Below are 19,151 nucleotides of genomic sequence, written 5' to 3' on the forward strand. Positions count from 1 at the left end.
CATCATCTCCCCAAATATTCAGATGTATAGTAATACTAATTAAGACTCAGGTTTTAATTCCATCCAACACACTGCTTTCTACTACTTATTCTTCAGTACTTGCTCTTGTGTGACGTTAAAATCAATACCCATGAATATCTTGGAATCTAATTCCTTACACATACAACCCTCACACACTTCTAACTTATCCACATATTTCCACTTTCTCTGAACTTAACCAATTTATTTTTTGTGCCAGTACCTACACCCTGTAGTATATGTTAGTGATTCTCTGCTTCTTCAAGTAAACAATGCATTCTGCTCTAGCTGTACTAAGTCATGGTTGAAGAGAATTACTGAAGACACCTCAGCTCATCGTCCAGTGCTACCTCCACATTGCACTCCAGATACCCCATATAAACTCTTCATATACAGAAAATGCCCAGTATTGAAGCTTTGCTTCTAGGATGTTTAGCTTCAACTGATTATGGACTATAAGCATATGCTTCTGTCCATCACTTCAATTAACATGGTAAGAACATGAGTGAGCATGGTCATTGATTTCAAAACTCCTTCAGCTCTCTGTTCTCTTTTCCACATTTAAAGACCTTGTAGATCATATTTTACCAATTAAGATTATCTGAGAAAATCACTACACTTTAAGAACCATAATTTAAATTAGCAAAATTTTCTTTTCAAAGAATGACACCATATTCACAATTTCAGATTTTAGGATGTGACAGTCTTTGGAGATGTATTATTTTGTCCATCACCATATTTTCTCTTTATACTTATTTGTTTGTTTTATTATTAGAGAGAGAGAAAGAAAGGGTGAGAGAGAAAAACAGACACTTGTAGCACTATTACACTACTCATAAAGTTCCCCCCACCCCAGGAGGCTTGAACCTGGACCCTCATGCATGGTAACTTGTGTCTTTCACTGATTGGGCTACTTCACAGCCCCTCTCAGTCTCTTATTTGTATTCCAGAGATTCAAATCTACCCTTCATTCAAAATATAGAAAGTCTATTCCAAGGTTAAACATTTCAACCCATTATTGCATCAATTCAATGTCCAAAAATCTTATTGAATAGTTATCAGCATGAGTTGGAGAAGCAGGTCACCTGGGAGGGTGACTGTCTTGCTACGTGCATGGTCTAGGCTAGAACTATGGCACCACATGGGAGAACCACGTTCCCAGGGTGATGCCCTGGTACTAATCTCTCTTTCGTGTGTGTGTGTGTGTGTGTGTGTGTGTGTGCGTGTGCGTGCACATGTGTGTGCATTTTTGAATGTATATGGGACACACACATGTGGAGGGAGAAAGAGGAAGAGTTGTTCTGGAGTACTGAAATCATGCATAGTAAGGCACAAGTGCCACTGATAAATTAAAAATTTAATAATCCTAGCAGCATAATGTTTTCAAATGAATCTTCCTTAATATCATCCAAATTGAGTATAAGGTTATGGTTCAAAATTCTTCTCCATTTGTGAAATTGATAAAAAAAAAGTGTTATCCCCCCCCCCAAAAAATAGTAGTGGGAGCATACAATAGAAATTATAGACACTTCTCAAAAAAGGAGAAAAATTTGTCATTTATTTCACAAGTTTTTAAATCTAGTCAGGTATGCACTATTAAAGTTGAAGGACGGATATTAGCGGGTCCATACTCTGCCTTTAGGTTGCAATCTAAGCTCAAGGCTTCGTCCTCATTCTCTGAGGTTCCTCTTGTGAATCATCTTTCCTTATGTACACATTTGCTATTTAGTAGTTTTATCACCATGTTCCTTCCATCAGATGTTTGGGGGGGGATCTGAAAGACATTATATTTTTTTCTCTCTTTCTGTTCCCTTTAGTTGAAGTTGGTTGTTTCCGTTGGTATAACATTTGCAAGAGCCTTGTGGTTCTCCTATGTATGTCACTGAGTTTTACTTCAGAGAAATTCAATATTCAGAGACAATACTCCTTTCCATAGTTTTTTTCTACACAAACCTATTTCTATTTCTGGCTTCTGTCTAATGACAGAGGCAGTCTATGAATCACACAGTAACCTCTTCAAAGAGATATTCTATGACTCAATTTTCTCACCTTTTAATTATCCTGAAGTATTGACCAATGACAGTACAGTCATATTCTTGATTTTTTTTCAACCCAAAGGCTACATTCCTGATAAGGAATCTCTTGACTTTAGAGTCTTTTGGATCGACCTTCTCGTGGTGCATCCCGTGAGTACCCATTCACTGGGGAAACTGACGATCCTTCCTAGCTGACTGAATCCACATGGATCCCAGTCACTTTCAAAGCCAGCAACAAGCAGCTCCTGACAGCTTTCAGCCTGACGCTGTTGACTGGCTACGGAAGAAGGGCAAACGCTAGAAGAAGAAGAGTCTTTTGCATTTGGATAACTGAGAACTTCCAAAATATATGGTCTTGTTTCCTCTGAGTTTAGCTGTTTTTTTCCTAAGGATTTGTTGTGCTATCTCATATGCTTAACCATAAACAAGAAAAATAATGCTATTTTGCTTTAAAATACTCCTCAATTAAAGGCCAAATTTAATCATTTTCAAATTCTGATTTCCATGTAATTACAGGACATGATCTTTCGCAACTATGTATCCTTAAAACGTCTTTTTAACTTCCAGGTACCTACAAGGAGTTTGGGCTTCAAAACTTAGATATACTAAAGTGATTGGGGTTTTCTCTTTCATGCCCTCACTTCTTTCTAAATCTGTAATAGCAGAATTATTAGCAAGTTTCTACTAGTAGTATATTCAACGTATTATATCTGTGTGTGTGTGTGTGTGTGTGTGTGTGTGTGTGAGAGAGAGAGAGAAAGAGAGAGAGAAGGAGGGAGGGAGAGAGAGACAGAGACAGAGAATGAGAATGTTCTTAGAATTATTGAGGGGATTGGGAGGTGGCACAAGTAACAGAGTGTGCAGGTTGCAGTACACAAGGGCCAGGGTTCAAGTCCCTAGTCCTCACCTGTCCAAGGGAAGCTTCATGTGGAATAGATCTCTAATACTGCTGCTACTACTATTACTACTACTACTATCCACCCTCCCTCTTCCCTCTCCACTTTTCTAAATTTCTCTGTCTTCATCCAAAGTAAATAAGTAAGCAAATAAAGAGAATAAAAGAATTTTAAAGAATTCATCCAGAGGGTTGGGCAGTAGCACAGCGGGTTAAGTGCATGTTCAAAGTGCAAGGACCTAAGTAAGGATCCCGGTTCGAGCCCCTGGCTCCCCCCCTGCAGGGGAATCGCTTTACAGGCGGTGAACCAGGTCTGCAGGTGTCTATCTTTCTCTCCCTCTTTCTGTCTTCCCCTCCTCTCTCGATTTCTCTCTGTCCTATCCAACAACGATGACATCAATCACAACAATAAAGCAACAAGGGCAACAAAAGTTTAAAAAAAAAAGAAGAAAAGAAAAAAAAATAATTCATCCAACCTCTTCTCATTGAGGTACCTCAAAGTTTTTTTCACATTTTTAGATGTTACAGGAGTAATCTATTCTAGGCACTCAAATCTGTCTCAATCAGGATTCGACAAGAGAAATAGAATAAGTACAGGTGGATATTCAGAAACATATTATTAGTAATTAGCTTAGCTTAATTGGGGGGCTGGATAGTCAAGTCCACAGGCCATCAGGGAGGGCAGATCAGAACACTTGGGCATGTGCTGAAGTTTTTATCTACAGAATTTCTTTTTGAAAGAAGCCTTGCTTTTATTTTTTTCAGATCTTTAAGCCGACTGAATCAAATTTCACTGATATTTAGTTAACTGCCTGTTATCTTGAATCACATTTGCATAATACCTTCGCAACAATATAGAGATCAACACTTTGTTAACAAGCTGTGAACTGTAGCCTAGACAAGTGCATACATCCAAAAGACCATCATAGTATATTAAATACATAACTCACCTTTAAAGAGAATTATTGCTCAAAGTAAAAAAAGAAACCTTTAACTTTTGTGATTCATAAATTGAAATTTAGTAATCAACACTTAGTAAATCAATAAAAATATATTGTAATTGATGATTTATCTATCTCACTAGTCTGAAAAGTTGGGGAGTCCTGAAATCATTTCCGATCTTCGCCTTTCATTTCCAGTCTAATCATACTAATGTGCCCCTGAGTGGTGATCATCTTTGCCTTTTTTTACCTTCTTTATAATGTTGCTATCAAACTTCAGAGACACAGTCATAACTGCGCATTGTTTCTCATGGTGACATTAATGATCATTGATTATAGACTGATAAATATAATTTAGTTCAATGTACTTGTCAGGCACTAGGAATGCAAGTCATCAGGACATGTGATCTTAAGTGGATCAGTGTTTAAAGTGAGATAAATACGAGGCAGGGGTAGATAGCATAAAGATTATGTCAAGAGACTCTTATGCCCGAGGCTCCAAAGTCCCAGGTTCATTCCACTGAAACCACCCACCATAAGCCAGAGCTGAGCAGTGCTCTGGTATAAAAATAAATAATAAGGGAGTCGGGCGATAGCGCAGCGTAAGTGGCGTAAGTGGCGCAAAACACAAGGACCAGTGTGAGGATCTTGGTTTGAGCTCTGGTTCCCCACCTGCAGGGGAGTCGCTTCACAAGTGGTGAAGCAGGTCTGAAGATGTCTCTCTTTCTCTCTCCCATTCTGTCTTCCCCTCCTCTCTCCATTTCTCTCTGTCCTATCCAACAACGAAGACAACAATAATAACTGTCACAATTAAAAACAAGGGCAATAAAAGAAAATTAATAAATAAAATAAATAATAAATAAATAAAATGTGACGAACATTAAGCAATATGTGAGTAAAGATAACAAACGTGATCAATTCTTGAACATGTAGTATATTCTCAGCCCAGTTTTAATACTATATATATATATATATATATATATATATATATATATATATGTTATTTTTTTGGATAATGACAGAGAAAAATTGAGGGGAAGGGGAAATAGAGAGAGACACCTGCAGCATTGTGAAGTTTCCCCCCTGCAGGTGGCGACTGGGAGCTTAAACTCAGGCCTTTATGCACTACAATGTGTCTGCTCAACTAGGTGAGCCTTGCACTGTTACTGTATTAACCCAGTTAAAGAAAGTGTACCATGCACTATGTTGAAAGAAATAGGTAGGGACAGAAGATTCAGATCACATAAAAACTTAACGGAAGAAGAAAGACTACATCGAAATAATCATTATCACTATTACTCTGCAGTGTCAAGGCCTCATGCATGCGAACTACCATGCTCCTGGGTTGAATTTTTGATTCGTAGTTTATTTTAAATAAGTGAGTTAGATGATAGGTAAACAGACATACAGGCAGACAGACAGACACATACCTCAGCACTAGAGTTTTCCCTGGTATCATCATGCTCATATGTGGTGCTTGGGTTTACAACAGGGGCCACTGCCTTACAGGGTGAACTATTTCCCAACCCCCAAAATGGTGAGTTCTAATCTCTAGTTTAAAATTTTAGTGACAGGGAGTCAGGCTGTAGCGCAGCGGGTTAAGCGCAGGTGGCGCAAAGCACAAGGACTGGCATAAGGATCCCGGTTGGAACCCCGGCTCCCCACCTGCAGGGGAGTCCCTTCACAGGCGGTGAAGCAGGTCTGCAGGTGTCTATCTTTCTTTCCTCCTCTCTGTCTTCCCCTCCTCTCTCCATTTCTCTCTGTCCTATCCAACAACAATAATAACTACAACAATAAAACAAAAGGGAATAAATAAAATAAATATTAAAAAAAAATTTTAAAAATTGAGTGACAATAACTTGTGGATCAAACAGAAACAACTATATTATTCTACAGTTTCATAAAATTGGACCTATTTCACCTCATCATTGAAGTTTAACTGAGGAATAAAAATGACAGGGGGGAAAAAAAGTTAAAGTAGGAAAAGCTCTACGGAAAACTACACCTCTGCAGTGAAATCAAACTTCCACTTTAGTGCTTTTGCGCTGAGTGCAGCATCTCCATGCCACATTGGAACTTGCTATGCTATGGGATAATTCAAGGAAGCCCTCTGTACGGTGATTAAAATGAGATCCATTTACCGGTATATGTTTCCTGGCTTCTGCCACTGCCAGGATAATTGCCACTGCCAAGGCTTTATGTTCAATGAACTCAACCAGTCAGTCCAAGAAGTCACGTGATGCTGCTGTATGGTGCCAAGCAAAGGGGAGAGTTGCTGGGGAGCCTGGGAGGAGGGAAAACTCATACAAATGAGCTTTTTGGCAACATATGATCCCCTTTGGAAGGACCCCTACCTTTCAAAGAGCAGACTGCATTTTGCTGTGAACAAGTACCAACTGTGTTCCTTTACAGACATCCCAGTAAGCTTTACCATCACCGATAATATAGCACTGATGGTAGCAAAAATCTTTACTAATGAGTACCTACCATCTTGAAGGTGAGCTTACCGGGTGATGGCTCATTCTTCAGCATCTTTTGTTTCTAGCTCTCCTTTCAAATGAAAACTGCCCATTTCGCTGGCCTCTTTGCCATAGGTGCCAACATGTTTCTTTCACTTGAAAGTTAGACTTTATAAACAATGGGCAGGGAGTGGGGGAGGGAGAGCATATTTGAAAAGGGCACTTAAATCAGAATCCAACAGATACATTATTTAGAGCTGTATTTAATTTTATTTTAGGAGCTCCACTAACTTTTATCTTTTACATGTAGACTATTTGTTGTCTGGATTTTAAGGGGAATTTTATTTACCCGGGACTGTTCCATGAAGCTGAACACTGAAGTCTCCTATCTATGTATTCCACTACATATATTATTTATAAATATAATATATGTGCATATAACTTGTTGCAGTAAGATTGCATTGTCTACCATTATCCTACTGCTTTGGCACGTTGTAATGTATTGTTGCACCTGGTTTTTTGAGGGCATACAAATATGATTGCTATAAACAACCATTAAATATACTTCACACTTTTTCTTCAGCTAGTGGAAGATAAAGAGCATAAATTGAGATGAAGGTAAATTTGAAAATGATAAGGTTGCTTATACTTTAATCTGTAAACATGCTGATCCTTGAGTTGTTTCAATAGCTTATCAAGGTGTGTGCACCAGTTTTGTTTTATTGCTAAAATATTATATTGTCTTTGAAAATATGAGTAGATATAGAAAGATTTTCTTTCGAAAAACATCAAAACCTTTAACTCAAGTATTTTAAATTCTTAGCCTTAAGTATTTAATGTTTACATTGTAGGCTCACATAAATATAATTAAAGTGATGAACTGACTTTTTCTGAGTTCAGAGAGAAAACATAGCCTAGTACGCTCTGTAAGTGTATCTGCATATGTGTATTTATGTGCATGCATTGGTGCACTTGGTTAAGTGCACATATTACAGTGCACAAGGATCCTGGTTCAAGCCTCCTGTTGCCGCCTGTAAGAGGAAACTCATTCACAAGTAAAACAGTGCTGTGGATGTCTCTCTCTCTCTCTCTTCTATCTGCCCTTCACTCTCAATTTATTTCTGTCTCTATTAAAAGTTAATAATAAAATCTTTAAAAATCTATTTATTAAATTATAATAAACTGTTGTTTTGGGGGAAATTGTGCTTCACCAGGTAAAACTAAGACTTTAGGTCTCTAGATACAGAACCAGAGGATTATTTCATTGTTTTTTTTTAAATTTATTCCCTTTTGTTGCCCTTGTTTTATTGTTGTAGTTATTGTTGTTATTGTTGTTGTTGGATAGGACAGAGAGAAACAGAGAGAGGAGGGGAAGACAAAGAGTGGGAGAGAAAGGCACTTACAGACCTGCTTCACCACTTGTGAAGTGACTTGCCTGCAGGTGGGGAGCCAGAGGCTAGGACCCAGATCCTCACACCAGTTCTTGTGCTTTGCACCACCTGTGCTTAACCCACTGCACTACCGCCTGACTCCCAAATGAAATATTTTTTAGATCTCAAAAATTTTCAAGGGTAAATAGAAAGACTTACAAAATAATTGATTAAAACTATAATTTTCCAAGGAATACAAGGTAGTTTCTGTGGACTACCCTCCTGTTTTGTTTCTCCTGACTACCCCGTTAACATCATCCCAACCAGCATTCACACACACACACACACACACACACACACAGGAATCTTATGGAGGTTCATGGAACTCTGGGGTAACTGCTTTCCTTGCCACTGGAGTTAAGTCCCTATAACATCATCAAGTGAAGAGCTTCAGCCTAATAAAGAAGTCTATCCAAGACCACACGAACAATTTAGTCATCTTACTGAAGTGGCAAAGGATAAAGTATTATTCCCACCAACTTTCAGAGCATTTCTGCTCCTTTAATTCTAGAGAACAGAAGCAGATTGTGAGTTTTCAACAGAAGTCTTTTCCCAGATTTTCTCTCCCCACTGAAGCAATGATCTGTGCCTCCAGCACGTTTATATGGCTACTCCTTTCGCTTCTGTGTTTATGTAAGACATTGCTTGAGAGGCCATAATAGGGGAAAAAAGAAACTGTACTCACATAGAAAAAAAAAAATGTATCTTCAGTTTCTTTGTTTACTCTAGACTTGAGCTTCCTGGGGTGTTCTTTCTATTACTGTTGTTAAAGTTAGCCTTTGTCATTAACCTTACTTGTACTGTTTATTATTAATTATTCTTTGAGAGTGCTTTGAATAATGCACTTATTTAGAACCAATACTTCTTCTATTCTCCAAATGCCCTAGCCTATTTCTTCTTTATTCTTATTTAAAATATTTTTTAAATATTTTATTTATTTTTGAGAGAGATGCAGACAGATAGAGACACAGAGAGAAACACCAGAGCACTGCTCAGCCCTGGCTTATGGTGGTGTGGGGGATTGAACCTGTGACTTTGGAGCCTCAGGCATGAGAGTGGTTGCATAGCCATTATGCTATTTCCCCCACCCTGCCTATTTCTTTATGTCTCGAAAAATGGAAATTTTCTGTTCACTTCAGTCAGCCTGCTCATTATTTTATCATTATCTATCTATTATCTATCTACCTACCTACCTACTTACCTACCTACCTACCTACCTACCTATCCTCATCTTTCTGAGAGAACAGGGCACAGCTCAGCTCTGGCATATACTGATGCAGGGGATTGGAACTGGGACTTCTGAGGCCTTTGGGATATCATACCGGTCCTTCCTTTAATGCTAAGCTATCTCTCTAGTCATATTTGCTACTTTTACTAACAAAACCTTTATATTTTTCTTGCGGTAGTAGCCAGGCACTGAAGCAAAATTCCTGCCTATAACTTCACAAAGTTTACATCGAACTAGAATTGTTTATATTTTTTCCTTCATTTCATTCTCAGAAGCATAAATTAATTTCTACTTTTATTACCTTTTGTGTGGGGTTGGATAGAGAAGTCCAAATAATATGTTCAGAAAAAGTTGAGCACATAAAATGACACCCCTAATTTTAAGTCTGGTTTTCCTTAAGAATCTCTGCGGTTGGGAGACTACTCAACTTCTACATCTAATTGATCACTCCCTTTGGAATTATTTCATTCATTTTCACTATTAGCCTTTAGTACAACCATCTGGTGCTGGTCACATAGGCTATGAATCACCCTAACATTCCTCAGTTGACTTCCATTACAGTTGATTCTGCATATGAAATAGGAAGATTACACTGTAGGCTGTACCATCCCTGAACATAGAATCCACCAGTAGCTTAATTATATTTTAATTTCAGGCTTTTAATTCCATAGTTAGCCATTCTAGAACCTCCTCAACTTTCTTATTTAATCTCATATAAACCTCACCTTTGTTGTCTGCACTCACTGTGTTCCCTTTGATACCTAGGACATACTATGCATGGGACTGCTCCACGGTTTTGTCATGATCTTCTATCTTCTCAGCCTTATCTTAAGTGGATATAGCCATCCCTACCCCATCATGATCACTCAGACATCTACTCATTTCCCCATGCCACAGTTCTTGCTGATAATCCAGCCTAGAATAGTACGCAATCCAGTTGTTTTCTAAACCAAAGAGCAACATCCTGTTGTGTTGCACTGACAGCCTGTTCTCTAGCCATTTGCTTGATTTGCTTCTAGGACATAAGCGTCATAAGAGTACAACCTATAGTCTCACCAGTCTATGTTCAGATAAAACACACAGCTTGAGGTTAGCATGAAGCCAAGAGGTTGAGTAAGAGAAATTCCTATAAGAAACTATATATTAGTATTGTGATTACTGTCATTATTATGATTGCTACCCTAAGTCGACATTATTTAAAAAAATCTACAACTGACACTCAATAAATGCATGACACATGTTGATAAAATCATGTACATATGTGCTAGTTTCTGAAAGACAATTGGAAATGTGAAATAATTAACAAATGACTTTACCTTGTATTACCTTTCTATAATCCCCTTAAAACAGTCAGAGAATGGGCAGAGCTTGGCAGAGGAGTGGAGGTGGAAGTGATGGGCAGGTGAGGCTATTGATGAGGCAGAGCTGGACAGAAGGTTCTCTTGATGCATGGGGCAGACTGGGAGAGGGCATTCCCCCAAGACTTGCTCACGGCCTGGAGATTACTTTGCCTTATGTTCATCCATCTGGGGTGTGACAGCTAATTCATTTCCTCCTTAAAAGAAATTATAATTCTGGCACAGGTTTTAATGCACTACTCCTTGATCTTCCACTTTCAGCCTTGCTGAACATTGACTTTTCAATTCGTTCAGGGTCCTGTCAAGGTAGTATGTTATTTGACAATTTATTTTCTTTAGAAGTTCTCTCACACTATGATTCTAATCTTTTTTTTTTTTTTATTTTGCTGACACGTTACCTTTCTAGGAGGACCTCTGGAGACAGAAAAGGAAGGTAGATATAGCAAGAAATAGAGATAAAGAGACAGCACAGCACTGAAACTTCGTCCAATGTGAGACTAGGTCTTGAACCTGGGGTGAGTTTATGTCAAAGCAGGCACCTTCCCCATGAGCCATTTTAGTGGTTCTCACCACCTTTTTATTTTATTTTATTTATTTATTTTTAAAATATTTTTTATTTTATTTATTTATTCCCTTTTGTTGCCCTTGTTGTTTTATTGTAGTAGTTATTATTGTTGTTGTTGTCATTGTTGGATAGGACAGAGAGAAATGGAGAGAGGAGGGGAAGACAGAGAGGGGAAGAGAAAGCTAGACACCTGCAGACCTGCTTCACCGCCTGTGAAGCGACTCCTGCAGGTGGGGAGCCGGGGTTCGAACCGGGATCCTTATGCCGGTCCTTGTGCTTTGCGCCACCTGCGCTTAACCCGCTGCGCTACAGCCCAACTCCCCTCACCACCTTTTTAATGTGAATGTTTTCAAATGCTCAAATATATCTAAGAATGTGGGAATATTTGCTGATGAGAAATATAGAAAGACCCTTGCTTTCAAGTTTTAGTAAAATATACTCCATCTTTAGCTACGCACCTGTCCCAAGTCCATCAATTTGCGGCATGCATGCCTAGAACATTATCATGGCCAGCACCAGCAGAGACATTTGGAATGTAGCAAATCATAAACACACCTAGAAGTCACCAGGAGAAGCAGGTCTAATTCAGAAGCAGGCTTTTCATGATACCCCCCCCCCCACACACACACACAAGCCAGCTGTTCTTTATGCAAAGTGACCCTCATGATGTATGCTCTATTGTTGCAGATGTCTCAGCTTGGTGACCTAACAGTAAGATAGGAGCCTAACACCTTTCTCAGAAAACTTGAGAAGGTAAGCCTCACAAAGCATTCACGGCCTTTGAAGAACTTTCATTCCCAAATCATTTTGGCTTGTGAAGAGTGAGGCTCCAATTCGAGACTAATTTACTTTGATACTTTATGATGTTCAGAGAGGTAAGACTTGGTGTATTTTTGCAAGTGGTCCCTGGGGTAAAATGACAAGATGAAATGTCATTTGCAATGAATAGCCTCAATTTTTATGCAATAAATAAGCTAAATGTTATTTTTAATCAGTTGAGTAACAGACACACCATTCTATTGCATTTGTTCTACTGTCTGAATCCTTTGCAAAACTCAGAAAATTATCTACAATAAAAAGCCTCCTTAATCAGCCCAATTGTTTGTTCAGTGACAGATGAGTAGATAAGGAAGTGGTGGTTTATATGCACAATGAAACGTTACACAGTTGTAAGAAAAGATGAGATTTTTATCTTTTGCTAGAACTTGGGAATTGTGTTAAGTGAAATAAATAAAAAACTGAGAGACAAATGTTCATTGGTCTTGGGCGTGTATGGGATTTCAGTTTTCAGGATTCAAAAGGATGTGCAGGGTTCAATGAAGTTTGGGAGTTGGTGTCTTATGTTGGAGGAAGCTAACACTTTGGTGATGGGAGAAATGTGCTGATAACGATTCTGGGACTGATCTGAAACTGTACCCCTAAGACAGTAACATTCTTGTGAAATTTCCTTCAATAAAAATAAATTAATAAAAAAAAGAAAAATTACCCTGAAAACAAAATTGCTTTTCTATTTAAGTACCTAAAATGTGTAATATCACCCCTGAAATTAGGACTTATCTAACTCATTAATTAATTATATATTCAAAGAGGTCTCTTTATCAGACTAAAAATGTTTAAAAGGTTTGTACCGTCATAATTATAGTGGCATGAACTGCTAGTGCTTTTTACTTCTCTCTCTCTCTCTCTCTCCCCATGAAGCTCCAACTGATTTCAAAGCATCCAGAAAGAGAAAAAGAAATATTCTTCATGAATCCCCTATTGTGGGAATTTTAAAATGCATCTTTAAATCTGGGCAAGTCCAAAGAAACCCAATGCCTTTTATTGTCTAGACCTCTTTATTCCTTCATTCTAATTTAATTTTTTTTCTTCAATGAAGAAACTGATTTTTTACTTCCTACTGTGAAATAATCCTGCTAAATAGAATCTGTCACTAAGAAAAAATATCTTTATGGGCCTTGGAAGTGGTGCACTGGATAGAACAAACACATTACTGTACACAAGGACTCAGGTTCAAGTCTTGATTCCAATCTGCAGAGGGAAAGCTTTGCAAGCTGTGAAACAGTGCTGCAGGCATCTCTCTCTCTCTCTTCACTCCCTTCTCAACTTCTCTCTGTCCAAAACAAATTATTTTTTTTAAAAAAGAAACATATATAATTTCTCAAAAGAATAAAAACCTGAAACTATGGATGTAAATCACATTCATTTTTCTTTTTAGTTGCCACCAGGGTTATTGTTGGGATTTAGCATTGGCACTATGAATCCACTGCTCCAGGTCACCTTCCCCCATCCCCTTTAATTTTTTTTCTTTCTATTTTATTTGACAAGACAGAGAGAAATTGAGAGAGGAGAAAAGATACCGAGTGGGCCAAGCAGTGGCACACTGGGTTACGCACAAGGTTCCCTTCAAGGATCCTGTTTCCAGCCCCATTTCCCCACCTGCAGGGTATCATTTCATAAGCAGTGAAGCAGCTCTGCAGGTGTTGTTCTCTCCTTCTATATTCCTCTCCTCTCTCAATTTCTCTCTGTCCTGTTAAATGACCACTAGGAGCAATGGATTCATGATGGTAGCTCTGAGCCCCAGTGATAAACCTGGAGGCAAGAGAGAGAAAAAGAGAGAGAGAGAGACTTGCAAATATGCTTCACCACTTATCTTCATTCCTATGTTTGTAATTATCAAGTTTAAAATATATTATGTTCTATGTGACAATGGTTTCACTATCTGCGGATGTGATTTAACATTTTTTAAAAATTTTATTCATAAAGTATTAACAAAAATTTGGAAAGCTTCATGAATTTGCCTGTCATCCTTGTGCTGGGGCATGCTAATCTTCTCTGTATCGTTCCAATTTTAGTATATGTGCTACCAAAGTGAGCACAGTGATTTAATATTTACTTGATTTCTTCTCAACAAAGGATTATAGGGAGTTGATAAAATTTTGAAAATATTTTAAGTAATGTTGCCACTGGTTTTCTATTTGCGTTAAACTACTTTTTTGCTTTGCTAAGCAAAGTTTTACTGAACTATTCAGAAAGTTCACAAATTGTAAGTGGATATTTACCGAGGAACATACCTATAAAACTATCATCCATGTGATAGTAAAACCTAAAGTCCTATTGTGATCCCCTCTAGACCTGAGTCCTCCCATATGGATTTCCTGATTTTTATATAATATTTTCATTTTCCTTGATATGCAACTTTATATAAATACTCCCAGAGGGTAAAGAATAGGAAAGCTATCAGGGGAGGGGATGGGGACATGGAGGCTTGGTGGTGGGAATTGTGTGAAGTTGTACCCCTCTTATCCTATGATTTTGTCAATATTTCCTTTTTATAAATAAAAAAATAAAAAATAGGGTCAAACAGTAGTCTCTCTGTTGTGTCTGGCTTATTTCACTTGGTATTTTATTTTTTGAGACTTAGCAGTATTGTTGATCATAACAATACTTATTTATATTTCTGGAGGGCTGGGGTCAGCAGATTTTAATTATTTCGCATTTAGCATCTTGGGATGTGGGACACCAAGTAGAGTGCTATATTTGCTGGTGTGAGGTCCAGAGTTTGGTTCCTGACATCACATCACACATGCAGGAATTATTCTCCGATTCTCTCTTTCTCTCATGATTCTCTGTATCCTTAATAAATAATCTTTTAAAAAATATTTAAACCATGGGGCCGGGCGGTAGTGCAGTGATTTAAGTGCACATGGTGTGAAGCGCAAGGATCAGTGTAAGGATGCAGTTACAAGCCTGGGGCTCTCGACCTGAAGGGGCATGGTTTCACAAGTGGTGAAGAAGGTCTCCAGGTGTCTAACTTTCTCTCCCCTCTCTGTCTTTTCCTCCTCTCTCGAGTTTTCTCCTCTGTCCTATCCAACATCAACTACATCAATAAAAATAATAACAAGGGCAACAAAATGGAAAAGTGGCCTCCAGGAGCAGTGGATTCATAGTGTAGGTACTGAGCCCCAGCTATAACCCTGGAGGAAGAGAGAGAGAGAGAGAGAGAGAGAGAGAGAGAGAGAGAGAGAGAGAGAAAGAGAGAGAAGAGGAGAGGAGAGGAGAGAAAGGAAGAAAGAAAGGAAGAAAGAAAGAAAGAAAGGAAGGAAGGAAGGAAGGAAGAAAGAAAGAAAGAAAGAAAGAAAGAAAGAAAGAAAGAAAGAAAGAGAAGTCACACCCATGGATCAACCTGTCAACTCCCATTTCTAGCAGAGAAGCACGTAAAGAAGCCAGATCTCCCACCTTCAGCACCCCATAATGATCCTGGGTCCATACTCCCTGAGGGATAAAGAATAAGAAAGCTTCCAATGGAGGGAATGGGATGCAGAACTCTGGTGGTAAGAACTGGGTGAAATTGTACCCCTCTTATGCTACGGTCTTATCAATCATAGTTAATTTTAAAAAATACACTCTTGCCAACAACTGTATTATAAAACCATTAATGCTCTCAATAAAAGGAAAAAAAAAACAAGTATTGAGTTAAAAGTCTCTGTTGCACATACTTAATTCTACCAGTACTGGTTACAGCATGAAAGTCAGCATGGACAATATATAAGTGAAGAGGCATGTTGGTGTTCTAATGAAACTGTAGTTGGTGACCAGATCTGGTCCACAGATCATAATTTCCCCAAACTTAACACATTCTAATATAATACTGTGCCACTATTTATCCAATTGACTGTTGGTATTTCCACCAGTTTGGTTAGTGATGTTAGAACAATCCCCAGAATAGAATTTCTGATACACACACACACACACACACACACACACACACACACACACACACGTGCGTGTGCGCAAACTGAATTATGTAACTACTGGGTCTCAATGTTGACATATGCTCATCTTTGATATATAAAAATTGTTTTCTGGATTTGTACCTACAAGCCATGTATGAGAGCTTCTGTTGCCCCATTCTCCAAATACATGTAGTCTTGTATTTTGAATGGGGACTTAGTAATGATTTATTTTCTACACAGAGAGAATACAAAACAATAAACTTACAAAGAGGAATACATCTCTCTGAAGGTATTCTTACAAATTTAAGTTAGAATGCTTAATTTTAATTGATCTTGGATCTGTATTCCCTCCACCCCCCACCATCCTACTTGGAAGAAACACCAAATACAAACCAGGCCCCCACCCCACACACAACAACAAAATACTGCATATCCTAGTCCCCAAAGAGCCTTGTGATTTCCTATTGTGCTTTAGAAAAAAAATAATAAAGGCTTTGTATGCTTACAGAAACAGAGAGGAAAATTGAAGCATCCTATTATCTTTCAGGGGATCATTTTAAAACCTCAGGAAGTATCTCCAGCCAGTGCTTTCCAAGTCAGCTCAAAGTGCAGTGGGATGTGTAGAAAGCGCTCATTAGTCAGGCACACCGCAAGTTAAGTCTTTACTTCTAGGGATCATTTCTAATCATTTGTAATTAGAGTAATGCTTTTGAAAATGTTTGCATTGCTAACCATGAGGAGTTGCATCTCTCTCTTCTGGGAAAATGAGCAGATGGTGTCACTTCATTTACTCTTTCCTGTTCAGCAGGGAGGACCAAGGGATTTCGCTTGTCCCTTCCATCTCTCCTGCCTAGGCTTTGGATAGTCCTCTCATCTGTGGTCATAGCTCTTGGCTCAGCTATTTCTAGTCCAGTTCTCTTTGTTTGCTGTTACTTTGATCTCTACCCAATATCAGCAATGCCTTGCTTGGATGACTCTCTCACTCTAGTTCTTACTCTTTTCCTTGGCAGGAGTATTCTTTTCTTTTGGTTGTAAGAATCTGGCCAGTAATGAGGTGGTAAGCTCCTGTCAAAGCAGCAGGAGTTGTCAGTGCTCCTTTCTTTCATTAACTTTCTTGGGCTGTAGCCACAACAGCAAGACTTCAGGGACTGAGAATTTAACCTTCTCCAGCACTGATCATTTTTCCACATGGATTCACATGGCCCCATAGCCCCTTGGCCCTTTTTACCATCCCCACCCCTCTCTCTGCTTTTTATAGAATATCCTAAACCTTCTGACCAATGCTCTCCAGGGCCACCATGAAATAATAGGCTTGGAGCATTTCTTTTCCTTAGTTAACTACCTCTTATTCATTGCTGTTAAATGAAGAGCACTTTCATACAGCTTCAACAAAAGGTGCTGAAACTTCAGATAACAGCTGTGGCAAATTATCTTTTTCCTTATGAATAAGAAATTAATTTCTAGCATAGTGCTATTTATTTTAACCCTAGAAGAAGAATACAATCTTTGCATTCTTATACCTAATACTAATGGATATACTTATATCCATTCATGTGTGTGTATATATATATATATAAATATATATATATGTATATATAATATATATTCTAATTGGAAAACTATCAATCTCCTCAAAGTGGTGACCATTCAATTAAATGTTTATATTACCACTGATCATTATATCCATTCTACAAGAATCAATGATAGATATACTCACTGAGAACTCAGAAACTTAATGTAATGATGATAATAATAGAAATAATAGTTACACCAATAATAATGATCATCATATTTCTGATGCCTATGATGTGCTAAACAAAATATCAGACAATGAAAGTTTAACGTCTGCTGGGAAATTGTGCAGATGCAGTCACATCTGCCATGTTGTCCCCTCAAGCTATTGCTAGTTCCCTCGAGAGTTGGGACATTCTAGGAGGCCTGTTACGCCCTCAGGGCATTGTCAATTCCCCGAGATAGTTGGAGTGCTTTGGTTACTCCTCCCCCTTCCCATTCTCTTGAGAGCTATTCCCATAGAAGCCCTCCTTCTTCTGCCCCTTTCTCTCTTGCCCGTCTTTCACTTTGGGGATTAGACACAGGGAAGGTTGTTGCGTGAGGCGGCCATTTTTGCTACCTCCATGTGGCCCAAACTGCTGCTCTCTCACCCAACTCTGAGGTGCCAGTGCAAATAAAGGATTGAGTTCCCTTTCTGCTCCAAACCTCCTTTTTTTCTGCGTCCCGTTGCCGCAAGTGACAGATGTCTATCTGTGTGAGCTGTGTACATGCAAGACTTAATGTTTAGATACAATTATGAGATCATTAATGATCGTGTCCATGCTATAGATAAGGAAAACACAGTCCACAAAATTTAGACCTACTTGGACTGATTCTTTCTTCTCCCAAGTCCAGTCAATTTGACTCTCTACCACATTTTGCTGCCGTACACATCATCATTATTCATTTACCATCACTAATATGAACAAAAATAGCTAGATTCATTTGATATGCCAATCTTATTTTGAAATGATGTCTGCATATTTATAGAAGCTAATACCATATTAGTGCCTTAAATTATATATATATATATATATATACCAGAACACTGCTTAACTCTGGCTTATAGCAGTGCTGGGAATTAAACCTGGAACAATGCAACTTCAGATATGAGTCTGTTGCAACACCCTCAGGCTGTCTCTCCAGCCTAAAACTATGGTTCTTATATTTTACAACATATAAATATTGTTGCAGGTATAGGTGTATATGTAAAAATAGGCATAAAATACTAGTATAGGTACCTACCACACCAATACATGTAAGTATAGGTGTAAGAACTTTATTTATCTCAGTTCAACAAACTATCAATTAAACAATAGTTGGAGAACTAACTCATGGCATGTCTATATTCCTAAAATTACATAAAAATTATTTTCAAGTACAAAAACCAAAATGCTACTGCTAAGATTATAAGTTTTACAAAGGATAATCAATGTAAATCCTTTTCCCAGGGCAATCCAATCTGTTGCAAACACCAGGAGCAAAGGAATGAAAAGACCATAGTGGAAAGAACCTGGCAACAAATGCTGTGAGACTTGGCTGTCATCTTTTACTTCTATCTTTGCTCTTGATATTCTCAGGTAGCACTGGGCAAAAGCCTCACCTTTATGATCCTTCCTTTTCTACGCACTAAGAGATTTTGCAAAAATTATCTGTTATGTCATTTCAAGCCCCAGTTAGGCAAGATTAGGCATTTGTATCAAGACTGGAATTTATTGAAACTATTTGAGTACATCATGCCATGTGTTACTCAATATGTGACCTGAACAGGAATATGAAGGAGATGACTTACATTAGCAGAAACAATGGGCCGGGGAGACAGCATAATAGTTACATAAAAGTGCCTAAGGATTTAGTGCCTGGGGATTCAAGGTCCCAAGTTTAATCCATGACACTACACATAAGCCAGAGCAAAGAACAACTCTAATAAAATACAT

General features: G+C 38.3%; 1 non-coding gene across 1 annotated transcript; it reads right to left on the reverse strand.

The window, feature by feature from the left end:
• Nucleotides 1–13,700: 13,700 nt before the first annotated feature.
• LOC132540541 (U6 spliceosomal RNA) lies at nucleotides 13,701–13,806 on the reverse strand. The gene has a single exon (XR_009551740.1). It is a non-coding gene; the product is annotated as a U6 spliceosomal RNA (small nuclear RNA).
• Nucleotides 13,807–19,151: the final 5,345 nt, after the last annotated feature.

The sequence above is a fragment of the Erinaceus europaeus genome, chromosome 9 (assembly GCF_950295315.1).
Source record: "Erinaceus europaeus chromosome 9, mEriEur2.1, whole genome shotgun sequence".
NCBI lineage: Eukaryota > Metazoa > Chordata > Mammalia > Eulipotyphla > Erinaceidae > Erinaceus > Erinaceus europaeus.